We start from the raw sequence: 21,242 nt of genomic DNA, 5'->3' as shown, positions 1-21,242 counted from the left end.
GCTCTACCTGGTCCCATTGCTTGTAGCAGACCCCCACTATAACGTCACCCGTCCCTCTGTTCCATTTAATCCTGACCCATAGGCTCCCGGTCAGCTCCTCATTCATCCCCAGGTGGAGGTCCATGCACTCCAGCTGGTCATTGATATAGAGCGCAACAACCCCTCCCTGTCTCCCTTCCTAAAGAGCCTGTATTCTTCCATCCCACCACTCCAGTCATAGGATCCATCCCACCACGTTTCTGTGATGCCAATGAGATCATATCCCTGCAGGCATGTGCACATTTCTAACTCCTCTTGTTTACTCCCCATGTTACGTGCATTTGCACAGAGGCTCTTAAGCTGTGCCTCCAATGAACCCCCCTTACTGGCTGGAAATCCTTTGTGTTTTTCTTCAGATGCTCTCCTGCTGACCTGTGTTCCTTCTCCAGGCTCTGGGCATCTATTGCGAGCACTGGTATCAGACTGGTATGAGTGGGCTGGATTGAGGTTCCCCTCCCTTAAGCGTGTTTGACTACAACACCTTTATATTGTTAAGTACTTTTTTTGTATGATTTGTTTCCTGGATGTATTAAAATTATTATAAACACTGACCACTGCACCAGCTTAACGGACTGTGTTACAGGTGCGTCAGGCACCGTACACAGGAGGGAAGAATAGCTCCCACTGCTTTGCATTTCCTGCCTGTTGTCCTTGGGGCTGTAACTCTGCCCAGCACTGAGCCTGGAGGTAATTTTCCCCCAAGAGGCTCAGACCTGGAGGTTCTACGGCAAGACTGTAAGAGGTCAGAACTGCCTCCGGCTGCATGGAGTCATAAGCCATAGGGAAATGAAGTCTGCTTCTCCTCCTAAAGCAACATGAGAAACCCTTAGGGAAGAAAAACTGACTCACATTTTCTATTGAAATGTATCTTTTTTTGGTGTCTCGTTTTCTCGCTAAGATTAAATATCGTGTAGCTTCAAGAGGATTGTGTGTAGGTGCTGTTGGCTGCAGTTTGGGAAGGGATATGCTGCAGGTGATTGAATTGTGTGGACGCCCTGAGTAAGTGCTGTGGAAGATGCAGTGCCATGGCATGACACCGTCACCGGACCAGGAGCGTGTCTGGGAGAAGAGAATGACACCTGCCTCGCTACAGCCCCATTTGATAGAAGCAGTGTGATCCGTGCTGAACAGACGGGTCTGCTTCATATTCAACTATATTTGCAGCCTTTCCTCATCTCAAATGCAAGGTCGGACAGATCATACTTCACACAAGACAGCATCATTTCCAAAGAATGGACAGTGTCTGGGAAAGCTCTGTCTGAAGGAGAACAGCTCTCCAACAGACACTGTCCAACCTGCAAAAAAAAAAGCAGTTACATGGATGAACGCATCTCTCCTTCAGCTTAAATCAGAATGTTCTACTTTTTGTAACGGTAACTTCCTGTACCGAGAGGCGTCAGCGCTGCGGGGAGCGGTGCCCCCGCCCGGCCGGGCTCCAACAGGGGGAGCCGCGCGGGGCAAAGCGGCTCTGCGAGGGGCGGGCGGAGGCGGCCTCTGCTTCGGGAGGGATGGGCACCGGGGGGGGGGGGGGGGGGGGGGAAAAAGGGGAAAAGGGGAAAAAGAGGAAGGGGGAAAGGGGAAGAGGAAAAAGGGAAAAAGGGCAAGGGGGAAAGAGAAAAAGGGCAAGGGGAAAAGGGAAAGGGGGAAAAGGAAAGGAAAACGGGAAGGGAAAAGGAAAAGGGGGAAAAGGGAAGAAAGGGAAAAAAGGGAAGGGGAAAAGGGGGAAGGGGAAAAAGGAAAGGAAAAGTGGAAGGGAAAGGGAAAGTGGGGAAGGGAAAAGGGAAAAAAGGGGGAAAAAGGGGAAGGGAAAGGGAAAAAAGGGGAAAAGGGGAATGGAAAAAGAAAAAGTGAAAAGGAGAAAAAAGGGAAAAGGGGAAAAAGGGAAAATGGGAAAGGGAAAGTGAAAGGGAGAGGGAGAAGGAAGGGGAAAGGGAAAAGGAAAGGGAAAGGGAAAGGGGAAAATGGGAAAGAGAAGGGGAAAATGGGAAAGAGAAGGGGAAAATGGGAAAGGGAAAGGGAAAGTGGGAAGGGGAAGGAGAAAAGGAAAAGGAAATGGAAAGTGGAAAAGTTAAAGTAAAAGGGGAAGGGGAAGAGGAAAAGGAAAGGGGAAAAGGAAAGGGGAAGGGGAAGAAGAGGAAGGAAAATAAGGGGAAGGAAAAGAAGAGGAAAGGGGAAGGGAAAGAAGTGAGTGCTCTCCACTGAAACAAACGAAGAAGCTTGATGTCTTTAGAATAAAAGCAAAGCTTACTTCCCTGACCTTCCCCCCCGTCCGTCCCCCCCGAAATGCTTCAAACAAATACAGATTACGATCCAGGCCATACCTCATGTACTGACTGGAAGAGAAGAATGGACACTTCCCCTGCTTTCAACTTTGCTCCTGAGCAGTGGCCTCACACCATCCCCGGTGGAGCTGTGTTTCTGGAGGGTCACTGTGCTCACGCTCTCTCACCAAGTTAACCTTTTGGCCTAACATGTCCTAATTTGCTTCTTGGCAGCACTTGTTCATATTGTCGTGTCCATCAAGTCCAGCTGCACTGTTTTGTGAACAATGCAGAAATTGCAGGGAGAAATAAAACTTTGAGGAGACAGATGTAGGCACAGCTCCAATTTCTGGCAGCAATCACTGTTTTCAGGTTTCCATTCTGTTCTGTAGAAGCAGCCCCAAATGTTCGACAGATTTTATTTTAATACTTGGGTGACCCACACTTGCTTTTTCTCTTTATTTGACAAACGTGGTAATGGGATTTGAGTGGAGCAAAATGCCAGGTTTTTACTTAGCGTTTGTATTTTTGCAGCTGCAGTCTCTGCCCTTGATGTCCAAAGCTTCCAATGAAAGAACCTTTGGGACTTCAAGCCTATGTGCTTCCCAGCAGCAGGAATGTCCAGACAGGCCACGAGTTTTTTTGTGATCAAACGGGTACTGTGGCCACTGGGGCACTCAGAAATGATTCAGATAAAGAGCAAATTATGTGCAGAGGGGCTGCCAATCAGAATCGCATCTGAGGTCAAACAGAGTTGTGGTAGTCAATGTTAGTGCTCCTTTTCCACAATACGTCTATTACATATCACTTTTCTTTGAGGATGTTGTAAGGATCAATTTCTTTATTTGTCTTAAATGATTTCTTAAGCACTCATCTTAATGAGAAACCCTATGTGCTTGAGGCTTTGGGCAGTTTAACATCTTACTGCCCCAGTGCATGAAAGGTGTGGTTAGAGATCAGAGGGGGCTTTGTGCCTTGTGAGTAGGCAAAAACTGCTGAATTGTTTTGACTGTGCTGGAAAGCCAATACCATCTCTCACTGCGCCTGCACATCCAGAGAGTTCCAGCAGTGATTATTCTGGGCAAAGATCTTTTGAACTGCAACTGACCCCTAAAACCCCCAGACGTGAACTAGGAATCTTCCAGAAAGGAATTCTATGCATGTGCCACTTCCAGAACTTTTGAAGCATATGAAGCGAGACTCCTCCTCTGTGTGCTTTATATGCCAGTAAAGGACGGAATTTTATCATAAATAACCTGCATCAAAAAGTACACGTTCCTGCCTGCTACCCTGTGGACACAATTGCTGCAGAGACCTCTGCTGGATACGCTTGGGTGGTGACAGTCCTTTCATTTTATCCCTCTTTTCTGCTATTTTTCTTCTTTCTCTCTCCATTCTTATTCTCTCTTCAAATCTGCCTTACTTTTCTTTTGGAAAATCTACCTCACTTTCTCAGCACTTTTGGGTGACATAAACAGCGTCTAGTTTTGAGCTGCTGCTGTCTGTACCAAAGTTACATTGACTGCTTATGGTTTTAAGCTGCCCTTTTTCTAAAAATCTTTGGCCAGGTTCTTGTAAATTGTTACAACTTGACTGTGTTCAAAGTAAAGACTGGAATTTTGAGTAAACCTCAAAAGCTGCTGCACAAAGATTCAAAATATCAGCTCCCCACAACCCTGCTGAGCAGGTCTGGAGCCTTTACAGATGTGTTTCTACACACTCTTGTGTTTTCTTCTGTTTTCCGTGCTATTGCTTGTCTGAAAACAACAGAACATCAAGATTTTCATGCATTACTCTGTGACTTTCTCTGCAGAAGCAGCCATCCCAGGCGGCGCTGAATCCACTCTGTTGCTTTAAATTCAGTATTTTCTTTTCCATGGTATCCAGTATTGTATTCCAGGTGTGGAACACAACTGGGACATTTAAAAGATGAAGACAGATATTTCTTCTGCTGACAGCTAAAACCAATTATTTCTGAAAAGCAATAGCAAACTGGCCTTACTGGAGTAAAACAAGGGCAGGTGTTAGGATTAGTAAAATTTAAATTTGGAGAGCAGATGAAGGACACTTTTGAAGCCAACCAGAGAGTGATGTCCTGAAGTACCTTCCAGCCTCTGTATCATAGTGACAAACATGCCTTGAATCTACTCCCCCTTTACGAATCAGCCCTGTTAGATTACTGCTTTGACCTTGTCACCAGTGCTGGAAGGCGCTTGTGCTTTTGCACGGGGTACAGCACAGGCAACAAGTACGATAAATATGCGTTTCTCTGCTTGTTGAGTTGCCTGGTTATTGGTCAGGTTCTGCTACACCAGAACCATTCTGGATTTAAAAGCCACAACTGTGCCTTTCCGCATGTGCTTCTGAGCATGGATATGTACACACACAGAGCTAACTGCTCCTCACTTCATTACCATGCATCCCTCCAAACGGTCTGGGCAAGGTCACAGGAGTCTCTGCCCATACAGAACTATGAACTCAGAGTGATTCGTATTAATGGACATGAATGAAGATGTGGTAGGGACAATCAGCATGGATTTTCCAAACACAAATGGTGCCTGACCAGCCTGATTACCTTGAAGAATGAAAAGATTGGCTCTGCAGATGAGGACAGAGAACTGTTATTCACCGTGACTCCATCAAGGCTTTCAGCACTGTCTCCCAATGCATCCTTGTAGCCAAACTGATGTGAGATAGGTTGAAAAAAAAGGACTATAGGATGGGTGCGGTATTCACTGGACTGCCAGGCCCAAAGGGTGACATCAGCAGTGCACAGTCCATCTGGCCATCAGTTCCTAGCAGCATTCCCAGGCTTTTTATTAACAGCCTAACTGACAGGACAGAGCCCACTCTCAGCAAATTCATGGAAGACATCAAGTTAAGTGAGAGCATTTGACACATTGAAGCGGGGGGGGGGACACTATTTGGGGGAACAAATAGCCTAACAGAATCTTCATTAATTTCAGCCCTGAGGAATACAAGGTCTTCCACCTGAGATGGAATATGGACTGGGGACTGATGGGTGGGGGAACAGCTGAGGTGAAAAGGACTGGAGGTTCTGATGTACAGTGCATGAGTCCACAGCACATGCGGGCAGCAATGAAGGCTGACAGCTGATTGGGCTGTATCGGCAGGAGCATAGCCCATAGATCGAGGACAGTGATGCTTCAGCTGTGCTCATTACATCACACTGGTGGTGCAGTGTACACCACTGTGTCACAGTTCAGCCCTTCTCCCAGCTTGGTCAGCAGCTAAACACAAGCAGTTGTGATCCCAATCATCACCCAACAGGAAAAGGGGAGAGGGAAATGAAAAAGAGACACCTATGGGCTGGAAATTAAAACTAAACCAGCTTTAATTAAAAAATAACAATTAAAAGGAAAGACTATTAATAAGAAAATAATAAAATATATACAAAATACAAAATTGACACACACACACCCCTCCCGATGACTATATGTCACCACTGATGCTGTAGAGCAGGCATGGAGAAAGGTCCCAGACTGGACTCAGTGGCAGGATTGGCCAAATGGATTGGCCTGTGAGCCCACAGTTCCTCCTGTAGTGGCAGAAGCTGTCCAAGAAAGAGTTTGCAGCTGCATAGTTCTTCACATTATGGCTGTAACCATATGCCTGGAATAATTTGATACAAGACATTAGGACACAAGTGGAGGGATGCATACTGCAGTTTACTCCTCCAGATATTCTCTGTACACTAGGATCTTTCCCTGATACTTGTACTTACATAATCCCTCAGTATTACGGAGGGGTGACACAGAATAAAGAAGCAGTTTCTTTTTTTAAGACATGAAAACTGTATGAGCCCAGGGAAAAGCAAGATTATTATGAAATTAGGAATAGTTTGGGTTTACAAGTAAGCATAACACTCCAATTATTTAGAAGATCCCCCTCTTGACTTTCTAGCAACACCAGACTTTTCTGCCTTGCCTTTAAATTGTCATACCTGCATGTGCATTAGCGCTACTTGTCTCCACAAGCAAAAGATATAGTCCTGAGGTCCAGCAAAGCTAGCGGCCTTCGTCTGGAACTGAAGAATTGCCAGGGAGTTCTTACAACTTAAGAGTCCATACTCTACCCTTTTCCTACACAGCCCACAGTACTATAGACAGTACGAATTATTTGGTGGGCTGCAGCCCACCTCAGATCCAGAACATACCCCTCATGCATCATCACGTGTAGTTTTGCAGTGCTACAGACTATGGGAAGAGTGGCTAGAAAACTGCCTGGAGGAGAAGGACCTGGGGGTGTTGGTTGACAGCCGCCTGAACATGAGCCAGCAGTGTGCCCAGGTGGCCAAGAAGGCCAATGGTATCTTGGCTTGTATCAGAAACAGCGTGACCAGCAGGTCCAGGGAAGTGATTCTGCCCCTGTACATAGCACTGTTGAGACCACCTCGAATACTGCGTTCGGTTCTGGGCCTTTTGCTACAAGAAGGATGTTGAGGCTCTGGAGCGTGCCCAGAAAAGAGCAACAAAGCTGGTGAAGGGGCTGGAGAACAAGTCTTACAAGGAGTGGCTGAGGGAACTGGGGTTGTTTAGCCTTGAGAAGCGGAAGCGGAGGCTGAGGGGAGATCTCATTGCTCTCTACAACTACCTGAAAGGAGGTTGTAGAGAGGAAGGTGCTGGCCTCTACTCCCAAATGACAGGTGACAGGACAAGGGAGAATGGCCTCAAGCTATGCCAGAGGACGTTCAGACTGGATAACAGAAAAAAAAATTCACAGAAAGGGTCATTGGGCACTGGCAGAGGCTGCCCAGGGAGATAGTGGAGTCCCCATCCCTGGAGGTGTTTAAAAGATGGGTAGATCAGGTGCTCAGGGACATGGTTTAGTGGCAGATAGGAATGGTTGGACTTGATGAGACAAGAGGTCTTTTCCAAACTGGTGATTCTGATTCTATGATTCTATGATTCAGTAGACCCAAAATACAGACGCCTCTGTCATATGACAGGTGACATCTCAGCCCAAGGTGGGTATGTAAGAACATGTTTGATTACGTAGTCAAAGGTCAGATGTGTTCCCAGCCACATACATGTGTTCTTGACATGGCCTGCAACTACATTTGCTCATCAATGCCACTGGAAATTCCTGCAGTTTGACAACTGCATGTTCATCATGTGAGATAAAAGAAAGCTGGCTCCTAGGTCCCATTTTAATGTCTCCCTGGGCCTTGTGCCCTCAGAAAGGTTGGACACATTAGTCTAAGTACAAGGCAAATCAGTGGCACCGCAGAGGAACAGACTCACTCATCAAACAAGAGCAGCTCGTGTTGTACATATTTTCCCCCTAGCTTGTTATCAAGTGGATCATACCACTCTTTGGTATTAAATCTCTCAGGGGGGATTTCTACTGTGCAGTATTTGCCTTTCTCCAGGACTTTCCAGAAGTTGTCAATTCCATCACCTGTTGTACAAAGGTTTTACAGTAGATTAAATTATGTTCTCCCTCTCCTCATGCAGATTCTGAAATGCACATTCACTTACAAGCAACTCCTAGGTATAAATCTGCTGAAGCAGATTCTCCAGAGAAACGAACGATCAAATGAGCCCCACAAAATCCTTAACCTTCTGCTGTCCCCATTTCACAGAATCACACAATCACAGAATCACACAATGGTTTTGATATGGATGCATAGTCCTGCCAGATCTGAATGCCTGTCATGCACACATTTGAACTGATTAGTTTCTACCACTGTGTGACTTTTTAAGAAGACCCTACAAGTAGCAAAGCAATGAATTCTACAAAAGGAAGGGAGAAATGTGTTGTCTTCCTCTGCCTCATTGTTAATAAGTAACCAAGCTCTTCCCTGTTCACTCAGCAGCCTGCTTTGCCTTTACCCAAATCTTACCTCCAGGAAAGTTGCATCCTATTCCCACAATGGCAACTTCACCTGCAGTCTCCATATCCTGGGCTTCACAATACAGGTATAAATGTCAGCCAGCTCAACAAATTAGATGCCAAAGAAAAAAATCTGTTTGGGATGAAATTAAATAAATTATTATAGTATTTAAAGCTCAATTTTTCCTTAATTCTGGGAAGGGAACTTGTGAGAGAAAAATCACTTCAATTCACTTAATTAGAACTCACAGGGTGCCCACCTCAGAACCCTTCAGTCCCCCTGGACTTGCTTCAACGTACAAAGCAGGAAAGATTCATGTTGAAAGGGATGTTGGGGGATTCTTTGCAGTGGTGATAGATTCTCATCTCACTGATACCACAGTAGGGCCCAAAGAGCCCTTTTCAGTTATTGACTGACAGCACTGAAGCACAGATGGGGCTGTTTTACAGCCCAATACGCCACTCATAGTTTCCATTTCTTGGGGGTTTGCTTTGAAATGTGAAATTAAAAGCAACTGCTTACATGGTTCCATTAACTGGGACAAAGAAAGTTACAAGGCCACATAGAAAAAATAAGGAGACCAGAATCTGGTTTTGGATAAGTAAATTCTATTTTACCAATATTACACATTCTAAAATGCTACAAAAATTGTTTTCTTTTAGTTCTTTCAAAATTGTCTATAATTGCTATGTTTTTTTCTATTTCATATTTTAATTTCATTACTAACCTAAAGCTGCAAAGTACAACATAGCTACTCCTGTCACAAAGGTACATTGCAAGCATTGTTCCTAAGCCAGGGCTTAAATAGTATGTAATAGAAAAATAAAGACCTTCTAATTTTAAGATAACATATGTCATGGGTATCTACTAAGTTATCCAGTCACCTATGTAATTTCTTACCTTGTATCATCCCAGTAGGGTGTAGTAGTAGGCTGAGTCTGTGGGAGTTGTTTATATAGGATTCTGTGAGTTTTTTTATTCAAACACACATGCTAAGATGTGGTGAAATGTTAAAGCCTTTCGAAGAAAAAAAAGCAAATATGTCATGTGGCCCCAACTAAACTTCAGAACTACTTCCCTGAAGCAGTAAATTCTTGATAAAATTGGTGTTTACACCAGGACAAGAGTAAAATCTTGTCTTATCTAAATTCTTACAGCTGGCAAAACAATAACTCGGAGATATCCTTACTATGAAATAGCCCATAAAATTTTATGATTGTAAGAATATGATTTAATAGACTTTGTCTTTAAAATAACAACTGAAGTTGGTTACCTCTTAATATCAATAAAGCTGAACTCACTTATGAAGTTCCATCTATTTGTTGGAGGCACCATTTGTGAAAACTAAGCACAAACTCTCTATAAACTTAAAACCTGGATTTCATGTCCGATGCCACTACTGTGTTCTTGTGCCAAGCCACAGCGTTTAAATATATTGTTAAAAGACAAAGAGTCCCAAAGTATTCCTGAGTCCACCAGCACCTGAAAAGCTATATTGAGCTTTCCTTCTAAAAAAGGCCTTCTTCTTGAAAGCAAAACAATCAGTAGAATATGCAGTAGCAACCTCAGAAAGGACCAAGTCCATAAAGTCTCTGCTAGATGCCTTTTTATCTCTTCTTCATCTGGTTCCACCCCAAACACCCAAACTCATCTTTCTCCTCTTCTGACTTTGTAATGGAAACACAGTGCTGTTATTTAATGATTTCTTTAACTAAATTAACCCACTTACCTGATTTTGTTACTAGGCTGATGCACAAGATGGCTAGTCTGAATCTGACTTGAAAATCCCTGTATTTTATATGTGTCCAAAAAGCACTCTTTGTAAAGAGGGCACATTACTGGTTGGTGTTCAACTTGTTGTCCACAAGGATCCCCATGTCCTTTCCTGCAAAGCTGCTTTCCAGCTGGGTAGCCCACAACATACACTGACGCATGGATCAGTACAGCTACAAAAGATTTAATAGATCTTTCCAGCTGCCCAGTTGGAAAGTACAGCTGCGATAGTAGCCACAATAGATATATTGCAGTTATACTGGATTTCAAGAGGTACATCAGGATTTAAGTGCATGTTAGGTGCTTCAAATACAATTTGATTAAAACATAAGAAAAACTTACTCGCCCAGCAGTCATCTCTCCCAGAGCTGAACTAACATGATGCCTCTGTCTTCAGCACTAAAGATCCCTGGACTCCTGTTGTCGCCATCCTGTTCACTCCCAAAAGTGCTGTGAGCTGAAAGAGCAAGCAACACATTCTAGACAAGAGGTTCCAGGCAGACACACTGGACACTGTCCACACTGGTCACTGTGTCCTCCTTTGAATTCAGTCTGGTTCAGCAGGCCCAGAGGACACCTTTCTCCAACAACATGACTGGGCCATTTCAACACAGGACTGGTGACATTCATTTAGCTTTGTTCTGGTTGACACTGGAGATTGCAAAATTAATTTCCAGCCATTAGGCAGAGTCAATAAACTGTTTACCATAAAGAGGTTCTAAGTCATCTGTCCTACAATGCTCCTCTAGGCACCACAGAATCACTAGGGAGATTTGGACTTTCTACCCTGAATTATTTCAATATTTCAGTCACTCACTGTTTGAGATAAAACCCTGGGAACTGGGAACCAGAATCAATCACCTCCACCTCCCAAAGGAACACCCTAGACTCTAGGCTGCAAAGCCAAGCTCCTCTGTGCTTGGCCTCTTGCTATCCTCTTTATTCTGCAGCCACTCAGCTAAAGGGCCTCATACTCAGCTCTACCCTTCCTGCACAGGGGCTGCAAACAACAGGACGCTATTGAAGAAGAAGTTGGCACCTCTTCACCTTGTTGCTATCCACTCCTTTTTAACTCCAGGTACACTGAAGTACATATCTACAGCCCGCACAATGTGAGATGATTTGTGTCACCCAGAGCTGTCATTTCTTCTTTTTTACTTCTTTAAAAAGTGAAGGAGATGGAAAGGAAAAAAAAAATCAAGTGATGAAAAGACAACCACGCACTGTCTCCCACCAGCAGGCTGATACCCACCCTGTCCCTGAACAACTGCTACTTTGGAGAAATTCCCCCTGATTTTAGTGCTGAGTGGGGTATGAAGTATGGCTTGGGCCAGTTCAGGTCAGCTGTCCCAGCTGTGCCCCCTCCCAGTCTCCTGCCCACACCCAGAGAACTGGGAGGGCAGTGTGTGAAATAGGATGACCTGATTCTGTGCAAGCTCTGCTCAGCAGTAACCAACTCCTGGTGGTCACAAATCTGCAACACAGCACCATATGGTCTGCTATGAAGGAAATTAACTCCATCCCAAACAGATCCAGAACACAGCCATATACACACACAATGCACCAGCACAGCCCAGGGGTCTGCCACAGAACATAAGGACTTTAGATGTAAGAAAGATATGTAAGTGAAAGGCTGCATGCAGCCTTTAGATTCATAGTAAACAGGAAGACCTAGACCCTTCCCTGTTTGTAGAGGTAGCTCGGCACTCACCCTGATGTCTGTTGTCAAGGGGTCTCAGGCAGTTCTACAGTTTAACTGTAGATGCAGATGCAGCAGTTCTACCAGTTCAGCTTCTGGCACTGCTTGCTCAAACAGAAACCTTCTTACGGCTCAGATCTCAGCTGATACCAATGTTCTTCTATAGAGTAAACTATATAAAATAAAAGACCCTGTGGCTTCCTAAGTGTCAAAAAATCACTGGCAATTTTCTCTCCCAACTCCGTAGTGGGGCTTTTTCTGGGTCAAAGCACATTACAGATGTGACAGAGACTGGACTGCTCTTTGCTGCATTCATAAAACACAACGAAATCACATTATGTAGTCTTGAAGATCTGGGTCTGCCCTGTATGGAAAAGTTTGTCTCTGAAGGTAAAATAAAGTTATGCCATACTTTGGTTTACACATTCTATGGGGCATACCCTTCCAAAACATTCGTAATGTTCTGTGTTGATACAGCTAATTTTATAGTGAAAAATGTCATAAACTTACAATTACTCATGACCACAATTACATACTTTATACTAAAGTCATATGAAACAAAACAGCTTCCTGAAAATATAGTTAATTATTTCCCTTACTATACTGAAATATTGAGCAAAGTTCAAACAATTTATGATTTCTTCAGAAAGCTGTAAAAAAGGCTCAAAGTTACAACTGAAATGGCATTTCCTCCTAACTTACATCATACAAAATTAGCCTGAAAGTAAATACAATCTCATCTCTGTCACCTGCATATTTTCCTGAATGACCAGGAAAAAACACCATGAAAAAAACAAGGAGAATCAAAAAGTCCCTTTGAACCCTCATTCAGAGACAGATATTGAGATGTTGCTCCAAATGAAAGTACAAATAGGATGACAAACACTTGACCCAACATGCCCCTACAGAAGAATTACCTTGCTTAACCCTCAACAAGGCTATGTTACTTTGCATATCTTGTGTGATAAGGACAATATGAGAAGGGCAATCACAAAGCTGAGAAAGTAAGAGAGAGAATTACAGGTGTGCAAGGTGGCTTTAGGAGAGGAGCAGCAATGTACTGCTGTGCACTCCTTCTCCAGAGAGCTGGTGTGCCTGCCTGCCTGCTGAGGTTCTGTTCCACATCAATATACAGTCCTCTCTGTTGAGGAAGAATGGGTTGATTTGTTGGCCTTTTGTTTATTGATTTTTTGTAACTCACCCCATTCACAATAATGCATAAGACATCAAAGGGATCAGAAATAGTTTCTGGCAATTTGGCTCCTCCTAAAACTTGTTTCTGTAATCCTGTACTCTTAAAATTTATCAGAAGAAGCAGGACCACCTAATTTTTTGCTTTACTTTCAGCCTGCTCTTTTATAAGACAACAGACAACCCCCTCTACTTCTGGCTACTTTTGCAAAGGCTGTCAGTGGTACAGGTAGAGTCCATTCTTCTGAAGGAGCATGGTAGGAAGCTAGAGGGAGAGGGCAAGTACATAGCTGAAGAGAAACACAAATCTGAATCTGAAATGGTTATAAAAGTGTCACAATTACAGGGATAGTTCTAACTTACATTATCCAAGGCTTACTTTGGTTTGTAAGAGGAAGAGGAACGGAAACTCTTCAGTGAGAACAGGCAAAAGCACTCATTCATGTGAGCCAAAATAGGTCTGTTCGAGTTCAGCCATTCTTTTAGCAGCCTGTTTTACCAGATCTTAAGAAGCTAGGACTCCATTCATGCTTGCTGAAAGATATAACCAGCAGGTGTGTTGTCAGTGCAAATAAGTGGGTGCCACTTAACCCCGCCTAAAATGTGAAGAAAGGAGAATACAGAAACACTGGATCACAAGGAACAAAACAGGCATGTTTTTCAATTAAAGCCCATCTCCCATCAATAATTCTATGCTGCCTAAGTGGAAAAAAAGCCAGGACTGCAGGGTAGCAAACAGCTTACGATTTTTCATATAAGGCTTTGGAATAAGCTAAGAGAATCACAGAATTACAGAATCACAGACTGGAAGGAATGTCTCATGATTAACTAGTCTGATTCCATCAGTTAAAGAAGGGCTAGCTAAAGAAGATGTTCAGGGCTTGTCACATCATGTTTTGAACATCTTTGAGAATGGAGATCACCAATCCACTCTGGGCAACCTGTTCAAGCGAGTCCCCACAATGATGATGGAAAAGTTTTTCCTTATACCGAATGAAAATGTCTTACCCTAATTTCATTGCCTCTTTATTTTTTGCTAGCAATTCAAAATGATAAAAGATGGTGTTGACATCTGCAGTCAGGTGTTTGAAGATCTGAGAGTCTGAAATGCTCTTCATGGTTCTGTTATGATACATGTAAAGCAAGTTCTGATGCATTCTGCTTTTAGTAGAGTTTAAATCTACACCTAAATAGAGACAGGCAGATCTAAGCACATTCACTTTAAATATTTAAGTGTCCATCACTAACAACAGAAAAAAAAACATTGTATCACCAGACAGACAAAGGTAACAGAACTATGACTATATGATTCAAAGTTTGTGTAAGCAAACCATAATGATAATTATAACCAACAGGTATTATTATCTGAGAGAGATGCCCTACAAGTGACAGATGTAATACAAGCAATCTAATCTATTTGCAGATAAGATGTGATCTCATTTCTGAAAGGTAACTGCTGATGTGGTTGTACGGCAGAATAAACGGTGATAATCTAGGTGAGGATTTATGATCCAGATCTGAGTTTCTGTAAAATGCAGCTGCCTGCGTAGATAAATATAGTTCACAATAAAAATACGTGCTCTGTTTTCCAGAACCACAAAGATGATGACAAATAGCCAGGTGCAAAACAAACCTGAAGTGCCAAAAAAAAAAAAGTAAGGGTGCTATCAGATGAGGAAACTGAACACTCCAACCCCCAAATCCCTGTAGAGCAGACACCTGCTTGGAGGCAGTCAAATCTGACTAAGGGCTTTGCAGAGTTTCCAGCAGGTAACATTAAAAAGGGCAGATGAGGTAATATTCAGATCAAAAGAAAAACTAGATTTTAGGAGTTTTCTTTCAGCTTGGGTGTACCAAGGGTTTGTTGTTGTTTTTTTTTTTTTTTTTTTATCTAAACAGAAACCCTTCCATTTCTGAAAAGTGAAATTTCCCTGACTTTTTCCCTGGAAACATTCACTAAGTTCGTCAATCTACAAGTACATGTACCATTGATCTTTATTTCCAGATTTTGGCTACAGTACTTTTCACAGGAAATTCCACTGGTAATTCACTGAAAGAGAAGCAGAACTACTACAGGAAGAGTTACTTCATTTTTTTACACATTGTTTTTCCCTTTACATAAGTACAGGAAAGAATCATGAATTCTTAAAATGCAGCTAAATGCAGACATAATGAGTCACAGTCTCCCTTCTCATGCCCAAAATAGGTTTCTCATTTAAATATTACCTATACCATCTCCACTATACTTTGCACTGCTGAAAAATGAGGGATACTTTCTGCCTACACTACATTGCCTTTGTTTAGATAACGCATTGCCTTTGTCAAAGACAATCGATTTCTGAGGCTGTTTATAAGCCCGTCTATTGTCATACCCAAGACAAGAACTAGGGCTTGGACTAAATTCCAAGTACCCCCTGTAAAAAATTAGTCTACTCTCTTTACGTTTTCTTGCATCAGATTCTTTTACCTTCATCAGAAACTGTGGTCTTCATAATAATCTTGATAGACAATAAAACAGGCAGAAAGTATGAACACTGAGAGCAAATGTCAAGATACTGGGCAGTGTTAGAAGACAGCTAATGCCATTCACAGAAAACAGCTCCCAGGAGCACTTATAGTGCTCCGACTCCCCGGGAAGGCCACTGTATTTTCAAAACAAGAAGACTTGTTTGGAAACTGAGATATTCAGATGGAAGACTCCTTGCTAATCTGCCCATAAGGAAGTCAACAGGCTGACACTAAGGTAAAAAGATAAAGCAAATCCTCCTATGACATTAGTAAGACTGAGTACTTGTGCTGCAAAGAGGGTGCTGAATGCTGTAAGCTAGAAAGGGACACAGGACATTGGCAGTGACATTAACACTAGTTGAAGTTTCAGGAAAATATCTCCTGTGTCAGTTGTGCCAGTGTGATGCGTTAACCTTGGCTGGCCTCCAGATGCCCATTAAGCCCTCTTTCACTCTCCTTCCTCAGCAGAACGGGGGGAGGACGGTGGGGAGGACGGGGGACAGAAATAAGATTAAAAAACTCATGGGTAGAGATAAAGGCATTTTAATGGAAAAAAGCAAAGGCCACACCGGAATATGCACCACCTGCTACTCCTGCACCAGGCTAAGGAAACCATAACGGCTGCTGATGTTAGCGAAGTGCATCACAAAGAGGGACCCCAATAAGGAACCATGGCCAGGCACGGGCAGTTTCCACAGTCTGGGGGTGGGTCCTGGCCACAGCCTCTGCACAGTCCCTCCGGGTTTTAGGAGATGGGAGAAAGAAAATATGGGGGAAAAGGGAGATAAAAACAAACAGAAGATCAAACACTGAGATTAGTAAAGTGTCTTTGTACTTGGTGTGGTCATTCTGTCTGCTGATGTTCTGACTGAGCTGAAAATCCTGTGGTTGTGCCAAACATCACCTACACATCGTAGCCAACGGACAGCTACTAAGAGAAGTTGTGACAGGAGACAGAGCTGCACCACAAAATTTCCAAGAGAACAAACTTACATACATTCATTGAGGGTTAAAAGGAGCAGCGCACACAGGAGACACAACAAGGCTTTGGATTTGAATCCAATACTGCCTAGGGATCTTCCTTAATCTAAGTTTGAAAATAAATGCTCCAGCAGATAAGTTCAAATAGTCAGAAGGACTTTCAAGTTATAGGAACTCAAGAAGCTGAAATTCTCTACAAATTATTGGTATATTGTACATAAAGTAGTTTACTCTGGTAGTGAAATTTCAGCATTCTGGCTCCCAAACAAGTTTAAAGGTACAGTTGGACTTGATGATCTCAAAGGTCTAATCCAACCTAGTGATTGTATGATTCTATGAAACCCACATGTCAATAAAAATATATAGGCATAGGCACTGATAGAGCCACACAAGCAGAATTCTATGTGTGCATCAGCAACAGAAGAAGAAATTACTCTAATAGCCACACCCAACACAAATAAACAGCAGGAAAGCATGGACAGACCTGAAAAGTAGATAACTTCTCTAATATCCTGTTGGCACAGAAAAACTGTTGCAGAAAAGCAATGATTACATTGGTTGTGTGGTTGGCAGAACCTTTCCATCTCAGGAATGTAAAAAATTACCTTCCCATTAATTAAATGGAGAATTTTGAAAGGTTATATCACTTACACAGATAACAGAACGCCCAAGTTAGCCCCTTCAATATCTTTGTTGTGTGTCTGAGCTCCACTTCAGTATTCTCTGATATAAAAGTAGTCAAAATAACAAGTTATCGTTTCAAAAAACTAAAAAAACTGTGAACAAAGCTCAAACAGACTTTGGCTGATCAAATCACAGGTGAGAGGCACTGCAGTCTCATTCTGCAGTTTATCTCCACAAACAATGTGCACTTACAGTTCCAGAAGATCTTTAAGACCTGACTATTTTACGAGTAAGCTTATAAATTTCTATGTACTAAAAAGCAGACTGCAAAGATAACCTATTCTTTATTAATGAGAAAGGGGCAAACTTTTTACAATCCCCATGGAAGTAGTTGTGAAGTCATTTCTATGCATTAAGGAAAGTGATATCTTATGGATTTTTTTTTCAGGAAGTACGAGTACAAAAGTCAGTTAGTTTCTTCTATGGATTTTTTTTCAGGAAGTACGAGTACAAAAGTCAGTTAGTTTCTTCTATGGATTTTTTTTTCAGGAAGTACGAGTACAAAAGTCAGTTAGTTTCTTCAGTAGCCACATGTTACATCGTACCCATAGCACATTAAGGGTTTTGAAAATAAAATCTGAAGCACTACTCATGGACAACCTCATGATTCTGAAATCACAGCAGAGATAGGAATCTTTCTTTATGTCAGCCAGAAAAGAAATATTCCTACAGCTGAAGTAACAAAATCTGGCACCTCAGCTTACCTTTCTGGTATCCTATACTGATAAGCTGAAATTCTGTCTATTGCTATAGTATACGATAAAAACAGCATATCACCCAGACAGTTAAAATACTTACACAACTTCATTCTTTCTAAAAATAAAAAACTCCAGTGAATACAGAAATTCTTGAAGAGCCTCACACCAAGATGGCCCTTAGAATTTACCTAACACTTATTGGCAGCTCAAAGACATGTAAGGCAGCAACAGCTTTTTGCACAACGCAGCTGCCTTTGTGGTGTTGTCCCCTCCTCCTAATATCCTGGGTTGCCATAGTCACAGCAAATACCAGTCTCATCACCAAGCAGAGGAGCAGCACCCACTCATCCTGCCAGTGCTCAGCAGGTGAGTCACTGTACACTCTCAAAGTGAGAAAGAGCAGACCTCCAACATGAATAAACATCTGCTAGTTCCGGGTCCTGGTGCCAGAATAACTTCTGGGTTTTCTTTGGAATCTAAACAGATAAGCCGCCCTGGAGGAAACTAAGAATTCATGTCCCATCTGGCTGCCCTCACCACTAGGCAATCTCCATCATTCCTTTGTGGGTATTTTCCTGAAGGAAACACAATTCTTTCTTGCACACTGGCTAGCAGAGGTGCAGGGGGCACATATTTCCTACCTGATAGACCACAGCTTGACAATTAGACTGCTTGCTCTGGATAGGAGCGTTTGAAGTGCTTCATTTCCCACGTAATCTGCAGTCTCGTAACCTCAAGGCCACAGATTGTCACTGCCTAGCACAGGTAGCAAAGTCCTCTTGTTTCACCCAGGCACGTATGCAAACAGAGGCAATAGCTAGACAGCACACAGACCACTCCTGCCTCATCCAGATGGACAGAAAGGAAAGGAAAGGATAGGATAGGATAGGATAGGATAGGATAGGATAGGATAGGATAGGATAGGATAGGATAGGATAGGATACAACTTCCCTGTCATTGGGTACTGGGGTCGACATTATAAAGAACAAGTTAGTCAAACTTCCTTCAGAAATGGCACAGGCATACCTGATGCTGAAGTACTGGGCCAAGTATAGTTTAACATATTCATCAATGACCTGGATGAGGGGACAGAGTGAATCCTCAGGAGACTATTCTGTCAGGTACAATGGTAGGCACTGTAAAGAACAGGTTAGTTGTATTTCCTTCAGAAATGGCACAGGCGCACTTGATGCTGCGTTATGGCAGAAAGAATTGGATAAAAGACCTCTTGATATCACTTTGGTTTTATTCCAGAGTCCAATACATCTCGCACAATTAGCCAAAGATTTTCCATGGGCAGCTTGGATACAGAAATGCCTCTCTGTCCTAAAGTTCAAATGAGAAGGGCAGCAATAAGCCACTTCTGCTCTGACTGAGAATTTGAAATTACAAACATCCATTCCTGGCATAAGCACAAAGCTCTACATTCTGAAATTAAAACATGGTGCTTTCTGCTTAAAGGCCGGGTCCTGGAGCACACAGTGTAGCAGGCCAAGAGAGTCTGCAGAAGACCAAGAATGAGGAGGATCTTCTTGCTCTCTTCAACTGTGTGATGGAAAAGCACAAGAAGACAGAGCCAGACCATTCTCAGAGATGTTCTGGGAAAGGACAAGGACCACTGTCACAAGTTGTATCCAGAGAATTCCAGGAAGATGTTGTCACAGGCAAAAACTGTTTATGATTCAGGGAATTTCCATTACTGTAATTTATTTGCCAACTAGCAATCTATGAATTACAGATTCTAGTGTCAAAGAAGACCAAAGCCAACCACGGAATCATCAGGAAAAACACCCCTGCTTCCTTCCAGAAGCTTCTACTCCTGACCCCCACACTTTTTGCTGGTGAGGCAGAGAGCAGCGCAGGAATCTGGGTACAGCTCGTGTGTGGTGGCTGCTTCACCAGCAGCAGTCTCTTTGGGGTTGCAGCTCTCAACTCCTGCTCAAGCTGCCCCTTGGCTCCAGCTCCTGCCCAGTTGTCTTCTTCTCTCTTTCTTCCTTCCCATTCCAGCCTGGGCTCTTCTCTGGCTTCTCCTCCTGCTGTGTCCTTGTTTCTCCTTTTGCTTGCTGTTTACCACCTTTTTTTAAGACATTTTCACAGAGGTGCCCCAGACTCCCCTGAGGATGGATCACCTGTGCCCTGCAGCGGCTCCACTGGAGCCGTCTGGAACCAGCATGGGATGTGACCAACTCCGGGCAGCCCCTGGCCTCTCCTCACAGCAGCCATCCCTACAGCCTCACTACCAAAACCTTGCCAATTATAAGGGGAAAAACAATCACAAGACGGTGGTCAAAGACTGGAATAGGTGGTCCAGAGGCTCTGGAGTCTCTGTCCTTGGAGCTACTCCACACTCAGCTGGATGAAGCCCTGAGCAGCCGGCTCTAGCACCCACACCAGCCTTTCTCTGAGCAGCACCCACATGAGGGGAGTGCCAGAGGGCCTTTCCAACCCAAATTACTCTGTGATTCTGCATAATTGTTTGGACCACTTCCAGTTTGGAAGACACGCAAATACAGAGACTGACCAGAACACCTTTGCCTCTGCATTACTGTGGAAAGCAGACCCTTCAAAATGAATCCTTGTGAGCAAAAAAAGCCAAGGAGGCACAGCTAGAGAAGGAGATGGATCCTGTTCCCAGTAAATGCAGGCTGAGGAGGCAAACAGAAAAAAGACTTTTCAGTCAAAAAAGGTTTCAAAGTGATGAATCTCATCAGCAAGGCATATATTGTTTCTCAATTAAAAAGCACTGTCAAGAACACCAGGCTGCAGGGCATTGGGGGTATTGGGAAGATGCTTTCTTTCCATTTTCTTTCGACTCAGATTTATTAAAAACCTTTGATTTTGACAAGTCAGGAGCTACAGGAGATAGCTTCTAAGTGCTTGTCTCCCACAGAGGAATCCAGAACTGATGTACCTGCCACAGAACACGGAAAAGGGAATCACCTGGATCCAACCTGTGCTAAGTGCTGAGCACAGTGGGGGATGCAGAACAGCGCTCAGAGCCTGGCTGCTGTTTCATACCCACACGTGGTGAGCCTGTCAGGATGAGAGAGAAGAAACACCTGCAACTTTTCTTTGCAAAAAAAAGGGAAAAAATTACTGGCAGGAGAGTAGAGAGTCGCTTCTTTCAAAGAAGGGTGAGAAGTGCCTGTGATGCATCGGCTATTTGGCGAGAGCCCTCTGCACAAGTGTCACCTCCGAGCTGAACGTTCTCTCAGCCACAAGGCATGCAAATTGCAGTCAAGAACGCCAGTCTGCGGCACATCTGGGGAGCTGGGAAGACGCTTTCCATCAGTGTCACCGCACACAGCTCGGCTGCTCTTCGGGGATTTCTGCAGTTTAGCCACTGCCATCGCTAAAGCTCGTTCCAACGCTTTCACTTCTCCACAGCTCCCCCCGCCCCGTTCCGCACAGAGAACGAAGGCGGCGAGACGCGCCCCGCTCCGCCCCCGCTCCGCGGGAGCCCGGGCCGCCCCCCGCGCCGGCCGAGGCTCTCCCGCGGGCCCCGGCAAGGGCTCCCCGCCCCGCTCCGCCCCGGCCGCGCCGCGCCGCTC

At 43.7% G+C, this 21,242-nt stretch overlaps 1 long non-coding RNA gene across 1 annotated transcript; it reads right to left on the bottom strand.

Moving 5' to 3' along the window:
* Positions 1–5,797: 5,797 nt before the first annotated feature.
* On the bottom strand, positions 5,798–10,365 carry LOC128851412 (uncharacterized). The gene is made up of 3 exons (XR_008448789.1): positions 10,273–10,365; positions 8,167–8,289; positions 5,798–5,933 (listed from the first exon to the last, which is right to left on the bottom strand). It is a non-coding gene; the product is annotated as an uncharacterized LOC128851412 (long non-coding RNA).
* Between the last annotated feature and the right edge of the window lie 10,877 nt (positions 10,366–21,242).

The sequence above is a fragment of the Cuculus canorus genome, chromosome 2 (genome assembly GCF_017976375.1).
Source record: "Cuculus canorus isolate bCucCan1 chromosome 2, bCucCan1.pri, whole genome shotgun sequence".
Lineage (NCBI taxonomy): Eukaryota > Metazoa > Chordata > Aves > Cuculiformes > Cuculidae > Cuculus > Cuculus canorus.
The sequence above is the reverse complement of the archived record's forward strand: the minus strand, read 5'-3'. Positions and strand labels throughout refer to the sequence as shown.